The 16,603-nt window shown below is 46.6% G+C and overlaps 1 long non-coding RNA gene across 1 annotated transcript; it reads right to left on the bottom strand.

Annotated features, from left to right (window-relative positions):
- Nucleotides 1-502: 502 nt before the first annotated feature.
- Nucleotides 503-2,106, bottom strand: LOC125922649 (uncharacterized). Its single transcript, XR_007457725.1, has 3 exons — nt 1,766-2,106; nt 1,294-1,443; nt 503-603 (listed from the first exon to the last, which is right to left on the bottom strand). It is a non-coding gene; the product is annotated as an uncharacterized LOC125922649 (long non-coding RNA).
- Between the last annotated feature and the right edge of the window lie 14,497 nt (nt 2,107-16,603).

Genomic DNA, 16,603 nt, shown 5'->3' with positions numbered 1-16,603 from the left:
AAGAATAAAACCGTCTGCTGTGATTTTTTGTGGGGGAGTGCATCATTTGGAGACGAAGCCAGTCTGCCTATGGCTGAGTGGACAAGGTAAGTTCATGTCTTGCATTTCATGATTTATTTTTACCTTGTGGAAGAAGCAGAAATGGTAATTGTGCTCATAGACAGAGATTGAGGACAGAATCATGCCTTTGCAGATAAGGCATTTCAGGAGGCCAATAAAGATAAGGGGGAAAGAAATGCATAGGAGACGTTTTCAGAAAGATTTAGTTCACACGTATTAACCCAGGCTGGGCTGGATTTTTCTCTCTGTGTCTTGGGTGGCCGCATGCTCGGAGCAGGGAGAACCGTCATCTGAACCACGGACTCTTCAAGGGGTCTTAGCGGTCACCTGACTCATCCTCGCATAAGCACGAATTCCCTCTGCAATTCCCTCTGCAGTGCCCTTTGCAGGTAGTTCCTGGTGCCTCCATTGTTGAATAAGTGAAAGGAAGTCCCGCCCGGACTTTACAGTTAATGCCAGGAATGGCACATATGCTTCAATTTGCATGACAGTTCCAGTTACTTGACAGGGTCTGCCTAGAGCAGAAGGACTCCAAAGCTGGGTCTGGATTAAAGAAAAAGAAAAAGAATTGATTATTAATGTCTGTCAAAGAGGAAGGAGGATGAGAGTGGTACCCTGGAAGCCAAAAATGTTCTGCTCTTGTCATCCTTGGGTTAGATTCTTCAGTCAATTAATTCACCTCGTATTTATTAAGCATCTACTATGTGGCAGTTGTGGTCCTAGGGGCTGGGGATCTGAATCCAACGGCTATTTCCCAGTCCTCATTTTCCTGCCCTCTCTGCCAAGTAGCCAGACTTGGCCACCTTTTCATTCTTAAGATGCCTCCCACCCCCACCCCCACCCTGCTCTGGCTTCCCTAAAACCATATCCTCTCTTTCCTCCCATCTCACAGGTGATATTGGTCCTCGCTTTTCTCCTCCTCTTCTCTTCCTCTTCTCTATCTTAAAATGGTGGACGCCACAAGATTTGGCCCCAGGTCGCCTTTTCTTCTCTGTCTTTCTTTATCTAGTCCAGGCCCATCCACGTTTCTAAATGCCATGTATATGCTAATGACACTCGGGTGTATGTCTCTAGCCACAAAGGGAAACCTCTATAACCACCTGCTACCTGACAGCTCGACTTAGATCTCTAAAATGCACCTCAAACATAACACATTCGAAAGGGAGCCATTGAGTTTCTGGAATGCCTCTATCTCCCCCAAAGATAACCTCATTTGTTTGCCAGTCTTCCCACCTCAGGAAATGCCTCTGCCTCCAAAACTTTGGACCAGTCTGCCCATGGCAGTCTACACCTTGACCGCTGTCTTCTTCCTGGCCTGGAGTGCGTAAGTAGACCCCCGTTTGCTCTCTCTGTTTCGATGGTTGCTTCCCTTCAGGCCCCTGTCTGCACAATAAGGAGAAGTTGTAAACATAAGTATTACTAGTATCATGTGAGTTGCTCGTTTAAAATGCTTCTTCCCTGTGAAGAAAACTCAAACACCACCTTCCCCACGTTTCCAGGGTGACTTTCATCTGCCTGCGTCTCAGACTTTACTGCCCTTACTGTCTTCAGCCACTCGCTAGCTCACTTTGTATTCCTCCAACAAGCTATTTATTTTCCTCCTCAGGGACTTCACACTGTTTGTTTCTCTTGCTAGAATACTCTTCTTTCTGATCTTTCTGCGGTTGGCTCCTTCTTGTCTCTTAGATCTTAGCTTAAATCGTACCTTGCAGCGTATCTGTATCGTCTTTCTTCTGGAGGATGCAGGCACCTCCCTGCTGGCTTCTGCCTCTGTCTCCCACTCCCATCCTCTCTCCACGCCTCGCAGATTTCAGCCTGGTTGACTCAGCCTAACTCAGTCCAGCCCCTGCCGAGCCCTCCAGCCTCATCCTCGCTGGATTCCTTGCCTTACACAAGGCAAGGAATGCCTTGCCTTTGCTGAGTGGTGGACTGCCTCTGAGTCTTTTCCTATTCCTCCTGCCCATACTCTCTGCCACCCTTCCTTCTGCATAGCCTCTACTCCTCTCAGACACAATTTAGGAAAGCACCGCCTTCCCTGGAGATGCTTATCTGAGTCTCTCCTGACTTCAACTTCCTGTCTTGGGTGTAGGAAAGCATGTGGGGCTCTTTTCTTGTGTTGTTGCCTGTTTCCTGGTCTCTCTTCTGATAGCTCTTTTGAAAATAGGGATTTGGAGGTATGGCCTTATCTTTATCCCCGGGGCCCGGCACAGACCTTTGCACTATCATAAACATTACAGGAAGCTTCCTCTACAGGATTTCTGGAAGAGGGCAGTGGGATGGCTTTCTGCTGGGTGGATCAGCCAGTGGTGTACCCATCTCCAGAGTTCATGAGCTCTAAGTGAGGGCTGACCCCTGGGGATAGAATGAATGACATTATCCTGCCAGTAGGTGCATCGTGGAGAATCGAGTCTGGCGCTCTTGATACAGTTCAGCTATGAGGTTTGCATCTTGAAGCAATTCAGCTCCCAGTGTTTGACCTGGGGGCCTAGGAAAGGACAGAACATCAGCAGACATTGGAAATGAGCTGAAAGGACAGGAGAGGCTCAGGTCCCCCAGGAAGTATCATTGTGTCCAGCCCTGGTGGGGCTGCCCCCTTCTCTGGGTATTTCCTCTCACAGGCAGTGGAGTGTAACTGGCCATGTTGCTGTTTAGTGACCCTGCCCCCCTGGCTGCACCTGACTGAGCCAGGAGTAGGCATCCAACTCCACCACGGCCTGTGGGACTCTCCATCTTCCAGAATTTAAATATTAAAATAGAAAAACACAGAGTCTGGAAGGTGGTGGTACCGACTCAAGCTAATGGCTAAAAAAGCTACAAACTCCTGCTGTTGGGATATGTCCATTTCCTTTCCCTTCCTGAGTCAGACCCTCTTGATTCTATGATATAGGTCCAGTAGCCCCGCAAAGAGAGGGAGGTAGTGCATTTGGGATGAGAGAAACTCAAATGCTTTCTGGGGAGTGGACCGGTCTTCCAGGAGTGAAGGATGTAGTGAGGAGAGAGCCAGGGGTAGATTTCAACTTACCATGTTGAGCTGAACAAGCGTCTTTTCCCTATAACAAAATTAAGGACTTCCAGAAAACCAGGGCTGAAAGTATTTTACTCATGAGGACACTGTGACCCAGAATGGGGTCCTGACTTGCTGAGGCTCCTGCCATCGGTTAATGGTCAGGTCGGCTCTTAGCTCAGTGTTCTTCTCACCATCTCAGTTGTCCTCAGTCTGTTGAGCTGGGCTCAGCTCATCGGTCAGCAGGGACTCATTGTAATCCCCTTCAGTGTCCCACTTGGTGGCTGCAGCTGATTACCTCTGGAGTCCAGGAGCCCAGGGTTAACCACCCCTCCCAGCTGCTATGTGGTTACCAGGGGGGTGTGTTTATCTAGGGCATCTGCCAACCGAAGGACCCAAGTGACCATCCCTTAAGATTGTGGGGCTGTGAACTATAAAGTGATGATCACATGGCAGGGCACTGGCACCGAGGAGCATCCATCATAATAACATGATGTGATGTGAGCAGCGTGGAGGCGGTCCTCGAAAGCTGCCCCACCCACCCACGCCCTGCTAGCCCTGCAGCCTTCCAGCAGGGCTGCATTCCTGGCCTCGGACGTCACGCTCGTTACATTGCTTCCAAATTTGGTTGGATGCCATAAATGAGCTCCTCTTTCCAACCAAATCAGTCTTTCCAAGGCAAGAGGATGTCTGTTGTCTCTGCAGGAAGCAGATTCCCAGGGAGACCTGTAGGCAGGCAGTGCTCCTGTCTGACTTCCACAGTTGGTGTGAAGTCATTGTCCTCGGGGGGTGATCTGAGTTTTGCTTGAATCAGAATCCCTGGGTATGATTGTGAGAATGCGGATAATTGGGCCTCTTTCGGACCTACGGAATCCTCACCTCTGTGTTATTAACACGTCCCTCAGATGAGGAAGTTCGCTGGTCTCAAGAGTTCACTGGAGTTGGAAAAAGTGAGGAATTTAGGCTGGGGAGATAGTGGTTTCCTGCCCCTGCTGTAGACTTCCTAGCTGGGTAATTTGCATGTGTCTCTCACCTTCTCTGAGTATCCTTGTAAAGGAAGGAATATGTCTTATCTATATTGATCTCTAGCCCGTGCCGAGGACACAGGTGGCCCTCAACTAATGTTGAATGAATGCCTGCATGACTGAAGACCTCAGCCCACTCTGCACCTAGTGACTGAGTTGGTTCGGGAGAGACACCTGTGCGGCATCCTACATACGGTAGGTGCTCATCAACACCTCAGTACAGTGGCTTGTCCTCGGTAGGTAACCTGAGTAGAGAAACAGAAGTGTGGAGGAGATGACAGGTGTTCAGAGACCTCTCTGAGACCCAGCGGCGGTAGGTGCTTCCAGAAAAATCCAGACATTCCTTCTTCCTCTGCTTCCTATGGCCTTCCGTCCATTGTCCTGGGAGTCACCAAATCAGCGAAGGTCAGCCAAGGTCGGTCACAGAGGAGAGGGCTAGAGCTGCCAGTATGCCATCTTAGGGCAGAGGAGGCCACCAGGTGGCTTCCAGGTCTGTGTCCAGAGGTGGAGGGGCATCTTGGCTGTGGTCAGCAGCTAAGGGTAGGTGACATGTGGAGGAATGACGACGTCGGTGGTTTGAGGTTTTGGGTATGAATACATACATCCTGGTCTTACAGGTGGTACCACTGGGACAAAAATAGCTAATTTCTTCCAGATGCAATGATTTTATCCGTGAAAAGGTCATAATGTACATCCTTCCCTAAATATTCCCAGGATTTTTGTGAGAATTAAATGAGGCAACAGGGATGTAATGATTGTCTCCATATAGATCATATCGTGATGCTTTCTCCTCAAAGTGTGGTTCCCAGACCAGCGGCATTGGTGGGACTCAGGAGCTTATTAGAAATGCAGAATCTTAGGAGCCACCCCAGACTTACTGAATCAGGACCTCATTTTAACATGATCCCTAGGTGGTTTGAAATACACATGAAAGCTTAAGAAGCAAAGAGTAAACGATTTTAAGGAAGTTTTGGTTCTCCAAACACCTTCTTTTTTTTCCTAGACAACCCTCTGAAGAAGGGACTGTGCCTTACTTATCTCTGTTTAATACCTAGAAAGTAATTGACCCTTAACTGGAGTAGAAGGAAGGAAGGAAGGAAGGAAGGAAGGAAGTGAGGGAGGAAGGAAGTGAGGGGGGAGGAAGGGAGGGAGGAAGGAAGGAAGGGAGGGAGGAAGGAAGAAAGGAAGGGGGGGGAAGGAAGGGAGAGGGGGAGGAAGAGAGGGAGGTGGGAAGGAAGATCTTACTCTCACTCACTACTTGGAGCCCTTTACCCAATATTTCTCCTGCTGTAATAACAGGACATGTATGTGGTGATTGCAGCTGCTTCACAACCACTGATGCCAACCACAGATGCAGGCATTTAGTATGTGATTAAGGACAGAGGAATCCACTTAATGTGGGTTATGGGAGATATTTGGCAGGAACCAAGGGACAGGGGTTGGATTTTAGTTTCCAAAGATAATGTCTTTCCCAATTATTCAAAGCCCTCAGTAACTTGGATCACACCCAGACAGAAATAAGCCTTCTTAAGTCAGAACTGTGTGAACAGCTCTTCTGCTCACGTTTTCGGCAGAATCTTGACTCTAATGGTCTGTTCAGGTGCTTATGTAACATGACGTGGTGGGGTTGTCCAGCTGGATCTTTGTCGAGTTGAGACCAACTAACTTACCCTCTATAAAGGAGAAATGCTTTTTGTTTACTAGATTTTACCACCAGTGAAATTAATTAAAGGATTAATCTATCCTATCGTTCAACAAATGTGCTTGGCTTGGGGTTACCATAGTGAGCGTGCAAGCAATCCCTGCTTCTATCAAGTAATTGCTGGGTAGTGAGGTTGGAATATGAATTGAGCAATTACAGTGAGGGTTCAGGAAGTACGGGCTGCTATGGGCGAGCATTGCAGGCAAACTTAGCCTCATAAGGGTAGAGGTGATGGAGAGAAGTGACCTGTAGGCTGATACTCAATGAGTAGGAGCTAAGCAGTTGGGATAGGAAGGAGGAAATGAAGCTGATACAAAGAGCAGCCTGGATCGGGGTCTAGAAGCAAGAAAGAGCATGCTGTGGCAGAGGAAGAGAAGCAGTAAGTGTTTGGATAGCTAGAGTGACTGTATGGGCTGCTTGTGGGTATATACATGGGGGGGAAGTGTGATGAGAGACGGGGCTACAGAGGTAAGCAAGGGTGGGACCTCCTGGGGTGTTTTGAATCCTCCTAGGAGATTTGCATTTTATCCCCAGGTCACTAGAGGAAGCCTTTGAAAGTGTTGGTGGGTCTGATACATTTCCAGTTTTCTGCTCGAATGGACCAGTGGACCCCCCCTTGTCACTAGGGCAGTGGGAAAAGATTTGTCTCTGTTCTGTGTGTCTCACCCTGACCTCAGCAGCAGGGTGGCTGCTTCTTGCTTTGCATCCTTTAAGCCTAACCAAGGGTTGTTTTGTGTACTTCTCCCAAGAATCATACATATTCCTCCACCCAGCCTTCATCGGTGAAACTCTCCTGGTCACTCTGCTTTCAGTCTGTCTCGTGCAAAGGTCTACTTATTATAGTCTATTTGTCTGGGTCCCCCTGCCTAAAGGAGCAAGTTTAGCTCTGGCAGCTTTGAGCCCGAGCTGAGAAGAGCTGCCCTGCTGGGCCTCACCAGTGACAGCCCTGTGGCCACCATCCCAGCAGCTGAGGGTCAGGCCATTACTGTGCAATTGATTTATACCCATTAGTATATTGGCCGCGTGTATACTTCATTGCCAAGGGTCTTACTATGAGTTGTCACTTTCGGAAGGTTTTTGAGAGGCAGGGTGGCCAGAACATGGGATTGAGGGTCAGAAGAACTGGCATGCATCGCGGTCCCTTCCTGCCCTCATTCCGTGACCTTGGGTGAGTCACCTGAATCTTCATCGCCTCAGCTGTAAACGAGGACAAACAAGATCAAAGAAGATCGTGTGTGGGAAAGTGCTTTGTAAAGTTCTATGAAAGAGTGAGTTTTCATTGGCACTCTGGGCATTGCTGGCTTCATCCCTGGCTACACCACCCCTTTCTGGCACCGCTGAAGGCAGATAGGGCTCAGGAGCTGTGCATTTGCTCACCTTCCACAACTAATCGCTGCCTTCATGTCTGAGGCTTGCAAATTAGGTTTCATTTTCTCACGACTCCTGCCCTCCATCGCTAATGGATAACCCAATTAGAAACCATTCGTCCAAATGTAAATATTATTTCAGCTCAAACTTGTTGAGAACAAACAATTTTCGGTGACACGATCCACTTTGAAACACTTTCTGGTGGGCCTGTGGCATACACACCCAATTTGCTTCCCTTGTATGTAATTATCTCCTCAAGCTTCCACTGGCATTTTCTGAAATGTTAATGGCATGACATTAAATTCTAGCTCATTTCAGAGCTCCTGTTTTCCTCTAAAATTTTTTTCTCAGGGAATCTTAAAAAAAAAAAAATAGGTCGACCGATAGGTAGGTAAAATAGAAAAGCATTGATTGTCCCTCTTCAAATAATTGCCCTCCAAAATGCAAAATACTGACATGACAGCACAAAGGGGAGATTAAGGTTCAAAGCATTCGGATGAACATGAAATTTAGAGATTTTCATCTTTGAATCTTATCCTTGGATGGGATCCTCACCATCTCCTGGTCTCATCCATCATACACGGTGGGGGTTCCTGTCCTGGAAACGACGATAGTAGAATGTCCAGGTCTTCAGATAAGGTGTTCTTCAGAAAAGGTGGGGCCCCTACAGGTTATGTTCTCCCTAAAACCTCCCTGGAGTGTCCCTCCCTATCAGGTGGAGACGGTGATTCTCTCTCCTTGCTTCCAAGTGGTCCACATTCCTTTCCCCACCATTTTCCATTTACTGTCCTTCCTTAGTTATCTGTCTCCCCGCGGTAGACCACGGGCTCCCAGAAGGGAGGGACTGGGATTCATTTGCCTCAGCAGCGTGACTGTATTGGCCTTCTAACTTCTTTTTCTGACTTGACCTCATCTCTACACCATCCTCCCCATGGAAGCCAAGGAAGCCTTTAAGATGTAAATCAGATCAGTCCTTCCCCTACTTAAAACCCTTCCCTGAGTACTCTCGTTCTCTGGAGAAGTCCAAACTCCTTCACGAGGTGTAGGGGGCCTTTCATTGTCTGGACCTGGCTTAGTTCTCCAACCTCATCCGCACCAGTCCTCTCTCCATAGGGGGAGCTCCACCCATCAGTGAGCCACAGTAACTCCTGAATACATCCTACCCTCCCACATGATAGCAGCAACTGCTATTTACTGAGCATTTGCTATCCGCCAGGTACTTTCTCTTGCTCAATCTGCGTTCTTTTTTTTTTTTCTTTTTAAGTTTATTTATTTATTTTGAGAGAGGACGAGTGGGGAGGAGCAGAGAGAGAGAGAGAGACAGACAGACGGAATCCAAAGCAGGCTCTGGACTGTCAGCTCAGAGATGGATGTGGGGCTCGAACGCACAAACCGGTGAGATCGTGACCTGAGCTGAAATCAAGAGTCGGCCACTTAACAGACTGAGCCACCCTGGCGCCCTGGATTCTTAATCGGCCCCATAGCAACCCCACGTGACAGTTAGTATTATCCCCTTTTACAGATGAGAAACCTGACCTCTGAAAAGGAAAGGAAATTAGCTCCTGGCCAGACAGTTAAAGGCCATTAAAGGGTTAGAAGCAGGTCTTTGATTCCAGGGCCGGAGATTTTTGCCCACCATGTTCTGTCGAAGACGTGACTCTCAGGTGGAAAGAACTTACTTCCAGCTGAGACATGACTGTGCCCAGAGAGATAAGAGACTGCCTAAGAGATCTGCTAAGTGTCCCACCCAAAGGAGATTTCAAGGGTGCTATAGGAAGTCAGAGCAGCACAGCACTTTCAATTGCAAGGGTCCATTGTTACATTCAGAGGATAAAGAGGACTTGCACGGTAGAGAGAGAAAGAGAGGCTGTTCTGAGCAGGGGCATCACCCGAGGAGGGCTCGCAGAGGGGAAGGCCCCAAGTATGTCAGGGCTGAAGCAGAGAAGGGCTCCCTCTGGCCAAAGTATAGAATCTGGGGAAATGTGGAATGGGCCAGGAACGCGGGGACAGGTCAGCTACAAGAGGCTCCCCAAAGCTGGGCTGAGAAGCTGGGGCTGATCTGGTGGGCTGTCTGAGAGATTCTGATCACCTTCTGGCAAAGAGCTGCTCTGATCCAGTGTTGTTTTGGGGGGGAAAACAATATAAAATCCAGGGTGGGTGAACAGGGGGAAGGAGCAAGTCACGAATGCCCCGTGACAATGCTTTTGCAACAGTTCTGACAAGAGCAGGGGCTCTGTAATTGCAAAGCAAGGGCCTGGTCCCACAGGTATTTAAAGCCACCTGGTCTATAATTTACATTTTCATGACATTGCTGATTTTGCTGCTACTGATGTCTGGGGACCTCTGAGGCACTTTCCGGTCACCCCCTGGGTGGCCAGAGGCCTGTGTGTGGCACTTAAAGAGCCCTCTGTTAGGGTCAAGAGCCCTGGGGTCTCAGGCCGGGCCCTGCCCCACTGGTGGGATAGTCTTAAGCAACTTTTGCAGCTTCCTGGGCTTTTTCCATGTTTGTCCCACCCAACGACGGGCTCGTCTAACGCCTCAATCAAACAAGAGTTTTGGTAACATGGAAATACTCTCCCAGGATGTTTGGAGTGCCTACCGTGTGCACAGCGCTGTGGGTAACACCGGAATAAGATCCGGCCACTCGTCACTGCTTCTGCCCGAGTTTAAACAGTGTGGATGTATAATAAAGGCCTTTTGAAAGCAAGCAGGCGAGAGAGGGGCATCTGATGAGTAACGCGGCCAACAGCCGGGTGAGTCAGTTTACATGAAAGCACCTGACAGAGCCCTGTCTATGTTGATTTGCAGTTTGGGTCCTTTGCACCAGAACATTTAACCTGTTCTAAACAAGTCAGAGGCTTCCATAGCTTTTAGCCAGGAAGAAAAGGAATCAGACCCCCCTGTTGGAAGACTTGATCAAAGTGGACCTCGGAGCACAAAGCAAATGCGTAGTAGGACCTAACCGAATACAATCGGAATCAGTGTAAGAAAATTCATCGTTTTTTTTTTTTTTTTTTTTAAACAGGCATTCATTCACTTATTTACTCAACATTCTATAAGCAGCCACTCACTATGCGGGTTTCCTTGATTGTTGAATTGCACAGACTGTCAGCTCCTTGGGAGGAAATATATCTTGTCCATCCATGGGTCAGCAGGGCTGTCCTGGAGCAGTACCTCTCCGGCACAAGGCCACCCCGCTGAGTGGGTCGGCGCTGGAATCCAGCCTCTCTGCTCTGCTGGTTCAGAGCTGCTGGAGCCTGGAGGCCTTCGTTCTTAATGAGCACAAAGGTCCTGTCTGGGCGCTAAGCCGCCGCCTGAGGAACTGTGTGTTCCCAGAGGAAGCCTCTTTTCTAATGATGCAGGGCAGAGGGACAGTTTTCTTCTTCCCATATGTGTGCTCTTTATGCGATCAGAAGCCATCTCTGCTATGGGTCTGATGTAGCACTATACCCTGGCGCTGTTGTTGGTTTTTTTAAGACATCTATTGGGGACCGTGTACTGGGTGTGGCGTTCAGTCCTGCCCCATCGCTCAAAGATAAATAGGGCAAAACGCTGATTCCAGTCTCGTGAGTCATTTGGTAAGTGTCTGATAAAGACACACGTGCAGTGAGAAGGGGTGCCTTCCTCATGCTGGGTAGTTAGGGATGCCTTTCAGGAGGTACCTCCTGGTTAAGTTTTGAAAGATGAGTCGGGTTGGCCTCGGAGTCGAAGCGTGGGAACATATTCCAGCCCAAGACCAGAGACCTGCCCGGACATGATGAAAGGTGGGGAGTGTGAGATCGTGTGGGTGTGCGAGGAACCCAAGTATGTAGCCTTTTAGATATAGGTGAGATGCCTTCTTCCCCAGGAGGGCTTCCAGAATCCCTGCAGAAGAAGGGGTTCACTATCTCTTCCTTACTGCCTCTGGACCTGTTATTGGCTTCCATTATTGTATTTGCACACATTTCTGGTTCAGGAGTCCTCCGTATCTGGTGGGGGATGCATTTGGAGACCCCCAATGGATGCCTGAAACCGTGGGTAGCCCTAAACCCTACGTATACCATGTTTTTTCCTGTGCAGACACACCTATGATAAATTTTCATTTATAAATTAGGCACAGTGAGAGATTAACCACAATAACTAATAATAAAATAGAACAAGTATAACGATACACTGTAATAAAAGTTACATGAATGTGGTCTCTCTCTCAAAATCTCTTACTGTGCTCACCCTTCTCCTTGTGATGATGATAAAATTCCATGCATGATGAGATGAAGGGGGGTGGTGAATTTTGCAGGCCCTAAGACGTGGCTTCTCTTGACCTTCTTACATTAATTATGTCAGGTGGATCATCTGCCATCTGATAGCAGTTGACTGCAGATCACTGAAACTTCCGGTAAGGGGGGACTACTGTACGCGCATTTCTGTGATAGCCTAGAGGCTTGCTGAGACCAGAGATCTTGTGTCTTCCTCGTTTTTGTTTCCTTAGTAAATAGTATAGGACCTGGAATAGCATAGATGCTTAAAGCATATCTGCTCAAGTGAGTTTACTCATGGAGAACGTGGGGAAAGTACTTCCCTCCTAGACTTGATCTTGGGGAACTAATTAGATCTATTACATATAAGTGGCCTCTAAAATCTTTCTTGAATTTCCTTAAAGACATTTTTACTTAATCATGTGAGCATGTATGCACATGTATATATATCTCTGTGTGTGTGTGTGTGTGTGTGTGTGTGTGATACATATACAGGAAAAATTCATATCAGTGACTTCTGGGGGTGGGTTGAGAAGTGTATGGGGGGTGCTATTTCAGGACCATGAATATGGTTGTCCATGTTGTGCACTGCACAATTCTAGGGGACCATTCATTTAGGTGTGAATCTGTACTTTATAAATTTAAACAAAGAGTAATAAAAGCAGAGAAATCACAACACTATAAGTGATTTTACTTTCTTTTCAGAGTTTTTCTGCATTTTCCCAAAATGTCCAAAAGAGATGGGCATGGCTTTCATACTCAAAAATTGTTAAAACTAGTGAGTTGTGGACAATTTCAAAAATCGAAAGTGTAAAGAAGGAAATAAAAATGGCCCACCTTTCTTAACCAGAGAAAACTACAATTAGCATTTTACTTTATAAAGTTTGTCTTATAATCTTTTCTTAATTTTATAAGGGTGTTCTTTGAATCATTTTGGATAATTCCGAAATGTAGAAAGAAGAAAATAAAATTCACTTCTAACTCATCACCCAGAGATGACCCACTATTAACATGTTGTGTATTTTCTTCCACACTCTTAGTATATTAATACAATCATGACTCCCATTTGGTGAGTGTTTAAATTTGAGCCAGGCCATGTGCTAAGTGCTTGCCAGACATTATCTCATTTAATTCTCACATAAGCCTGAGGTGGGAATTGTTAGTCTCATCCCACAGAAGATACAACCCAAAGGTTAAGAAACTTGGACCAGTTGCAGTTTGAACCTAATGTTGCTTGATTCCAAAGCAAACATTCTAGATGATTCTCTCTCCTCCTTCAAATTCATGTGTGCAGTTATATACACACATGGACTCACACATGTGTATACACACATACCCCTGCATATACATTAAACACACAGACACACACAAGTTGTGGTTACATTCTGTCTTCCACTTTGATGCCTTTTATTTTTTTTATCTAATATCCTACGGTGAGCATTTTATGATGTTAAATAAAAATGCTTTTAGAAAGTGGTTTGGTAAATTTTGCTTTTTTTTTTTTTAAGGTAAATTGTAAGCAGATCAACCTTGAAGCTCTATTTTGCAGTAGTCGAACTGGCCTTTGTCATCAGACCTCTAGACCTACACCCCCTGTGCAGTCGTCCTTGTCCCACCTCTTGGGCACTTTTTCAATACTTCCTCCTCCATTTCTACTTCCTCATCGCGCTGGGAGGAGGGGAAGCCAGGCGAGCTGAGGTCACTGGGCTCAGAAGCTGTCAGAAGAAGCCGCCACTGCCTGCATTTCATGACAGTACCTCATACAAGCATTGCTTCCCAGTGTTCAAGCCTTTCTTGTGCGTGTGTGTTTCACGTGAATAACTCTGTATGGCTGAGAAGGCATTTTTCAAATCAAGACATTTATGGTCAGGTTAAGCAATCGGGATAATAGAGACTCTCCAGTGAGGGTTGCAACAAAAACTAGGGCATAAAGCACCAAACTTTTGGTTGAACGCAAACTGTTCACATCTAAAGTGGAACAGATCACTGCAGGCTTCCTCAGCTCCAATATGCTAATGATGTATTGGGCATTCCCAGGGGGGTGCAGAGTATGCGGTGATTCCGGAACTTACTCCACTGAGAACCTGTTGGAGCCGAGGCAGCCTCCTTGGCTGACTCGTGTTCTGTAACACAGTTGGAAAAATACCATTTTACAGGTTTTCTGTGTGATGTTAATTTGGTAATTTAATTTCATTCAGTGACTAAGTAGTTCCTCACTACTCAAAGCATCGTCCACAGACCAGTGGCATCAGTAATCTTTCAGATGCTCTTTAGAAATACAGAATCTGGGGGCGCCTGGGTGGCTCAGTCGGTTAGGCGGCCGACTTCGGCTCAGGTCATGATCTCGCGGTCCGTGAGTTCAAGCCCCGCGTCGGGCTCTGTGCTGACAGCTCAGAGCCTGGAGCCTGTTTCAGATTCTGTGTCTCCCTCTCTCTGACCCTCCCCCGTTCATGCTCTGTCTCTCTCTGTCTCAAAAATAAATAAACGTTAAAGAAAAAGAAATACAGAATCTGCACTCCCTCTCCCCTCCTCCCCCCACCCCAATCGAGACAGATTCAGAATCTGCACTGTGATGAGATTCCCAGGTCATATACACAAGCACAATCAAGTTTGAGATAGAAGACTACTGTTAAGGACATGAAGTTCTTAATGAAATGGAAATCGCCTTACAGGGTTTCTTTAATGTCATAAAATGTGTTTTATACACGTGTTAATTTCATGGACATGAGCACAGGAAGTGCAAAATGTGTTTGAATCCTGCCGGCCATGGAGCACGGCCTCTGCAGGCATGTTCTGATGCCCGTTCAACAAGGACCCCAAACAACTGTGAGCCCCCAGGTCTCTCCCAAGTCCTTTTTCTTCTCCTTTTTAGGAAAGCATGCAGTCAGTCCCCCAGCATGCCCACATTTGGAACCAGAGCGATATATGCAGCCACATCCCATTAGCTAATAGGGAGGCCCCTGGAGAGGGGTTTCAGCTGGGAACACACAGCTAAAGCCCCTTTAATGGCCCAGTCAGCTGTCAGGGCTGTAAACACATTTCTTCCCATTCAGAGCCATTTGCCCCTCTCTGTGACCTCTCGTGGCTCTCGGACCCTGGCCACGTGGCCCAGATGGCATAATCCGTCAGGGCAAAGCAGGTGACAGTGGGGCTTGCTGTTAGGTAATCAGCGACTATAATTAGCTGGGGTGGAAGCGATAATGGGACCAACTGCAGGGCTGGGGCCAGGGGAGCCCTTGGTGGGTGGAGTCAGGGCAGAGAGAAAGGCTTGCTTCCCTCACTCCCCTGTCTTCCTTCCCCCTCCATATGATGTGCCAGCACAGCGTGTGTGCTTGGGGGAGGCAGGGGCTTCATCCTCAATGAGAAGGTCAGGGCTGAGCACTGGCAATTTAGTAAGTGAGTGATTTGGCAGCTGATGAATTTTATTTCAAAGAAGCCTTCCAGAAATCTATGTTTCAGTCTGATAATTAGTGGGCTACAAGGACCTTGTGAGGCCAAGGGCAGGGGAGGGTTGTAGAGGATTAGAACATGATTCTTGGGGGGAAGACACATAGGCATTCTGACCCTGTTTAGCCACCCACCCGCTGGGCAGCCTCAGGCCGGTCAACCAGCCTCTCTGTGTCTTGAACAGTGGAGGTCACATCACTACCCTCAGGGGACCCTGTTTGGGGCTAAGTAAAAACCCCATCAATATTGCCTAAAACATACCGGACATGTAGCAGACACTTTGAAAATAGAGGTTCCCCCCCACCCCCCCAGTCCTTCTCAACAGCTATTACGGTGTGCATGACGTCAGTAAAATAGAACCAACTTAGAACTAACTCCTAACAGGCCGAATAAGGTTTCCGTGATAATAAACGAAACGCAGTTACGTTTATCAAAACGCAGTTGGTAAGCAACGTTGGTTCTGCTTGTAACTTCGATCACAACAGTCCCTGCATTTTGTAAATCAAAATGGAAGAGGTGGGGGAGGACTGCCGACTGATAAACACTGAAGCATTGTTTGTTTGTCTCTGTGTTGCTGGCCCTCGATGGCTGTTTTCTGACACAGCACATATCGTGGACTTCGCCGCAAACCCACACGTTGTTGAAGCTTCTTTACTTTGGGTTAGTTGAAGGTCTAAAGTAAAACGTCTCCATCTGTCATCTATCCTACTTTTCCTCCCAGATTTGGCTTCTTCTTTTTCCTCCCTTTATTAAAAACCATATATAATGCCGCTAGAGAGGCAAAAAGAAAATAAAACCACCTGTAATTCCAGAAATGACCGGTTAATGATTTGGTGTATATTCTTCTAGATCCTTCTAGACACAGATATGATTTTTTTTTTTTCATCAAAATAGGTTATATGGTCAGTTGGGACATGATTTTTTTTTCTCCCGACTTGATATTTTGAATCTTATTCTGTATAGTCCATTAGTCTATCCCAATAGGTATAGTTCTAGAACATATTTTTTCCCCAGATTTTCTGTCTATTGACTCAGTTTACAAAGACTTCTACCCATCTTTTTCCATTATCTTTTTTTAAATGGAGAGAATTCACATGCTATAAAATTCACCCTTTTAAAGTATACAATTGAGTGGTTTTTAGAGACAGGTTTGGGAAATCATAACAGTTTGTAATTCAAGGACACTTCCATCACCCCCAAAAGAAGTCATTTGCGGTGACTCCCCATTCCCTCATTTCTCCAGCTCCTGGCTAGTAGTAACCAGTGCTGTTGAGATGGCATGAGTTATTGAACTGATAGTTTTTTACAACTATGTATGACCTCAAACAATACTGTCATGATCAGTCTGGAAATTTTGGTCCAATTAAATTATATCTGAGCTGTGTTAGAGTTAATACACACACACCATTTTAATTTGAAAAGGAGTGTTACATTTTTGGATGATGTGGTTTCGGGAAAATTTAGAATTAAATCTCTAAATCTGCAGTATTTATAAACATTCTTTGGGGGATTTCCCGAGTGTGGTCATTGCAAAACTGCTTTTGCAAATACTGTCTGTGGAGTTTGCCAGACATTGGAAGTTGTGAAATTATATTACTCTGCAGTTTCATAGTGGAGGTTAATTCCTGACTCCCCGTCCTTGAGTGACAAAGTTGTGTTTTGTTTTCTGTCTCTCTGAGCAGCATTAGGACCTAGGAGAAAGAGGGGTAGGCAGAAGGGTATGGGCTAGGACCAATTCTGTTCTTAGTCTCTAGAAGGGATT

The sequence above is a fragment of the Panthera uncia genome, chromosome B1, assembly GCF_023721935.1.
Source record: "Panthera uncia isolate 11264 chromosome B1, Puncia_PCG_1.0, whole genome shotgun sequence".
NCBI classification, from domain to species: Eukaryota; Metazoa; Chordata; class Mammalia; order Carnivora; family Felidae; genus Panthera; species Panthera uncia.
This window is presented reverse-complemented; position numbering and strand designations above follow the sequence as displayed.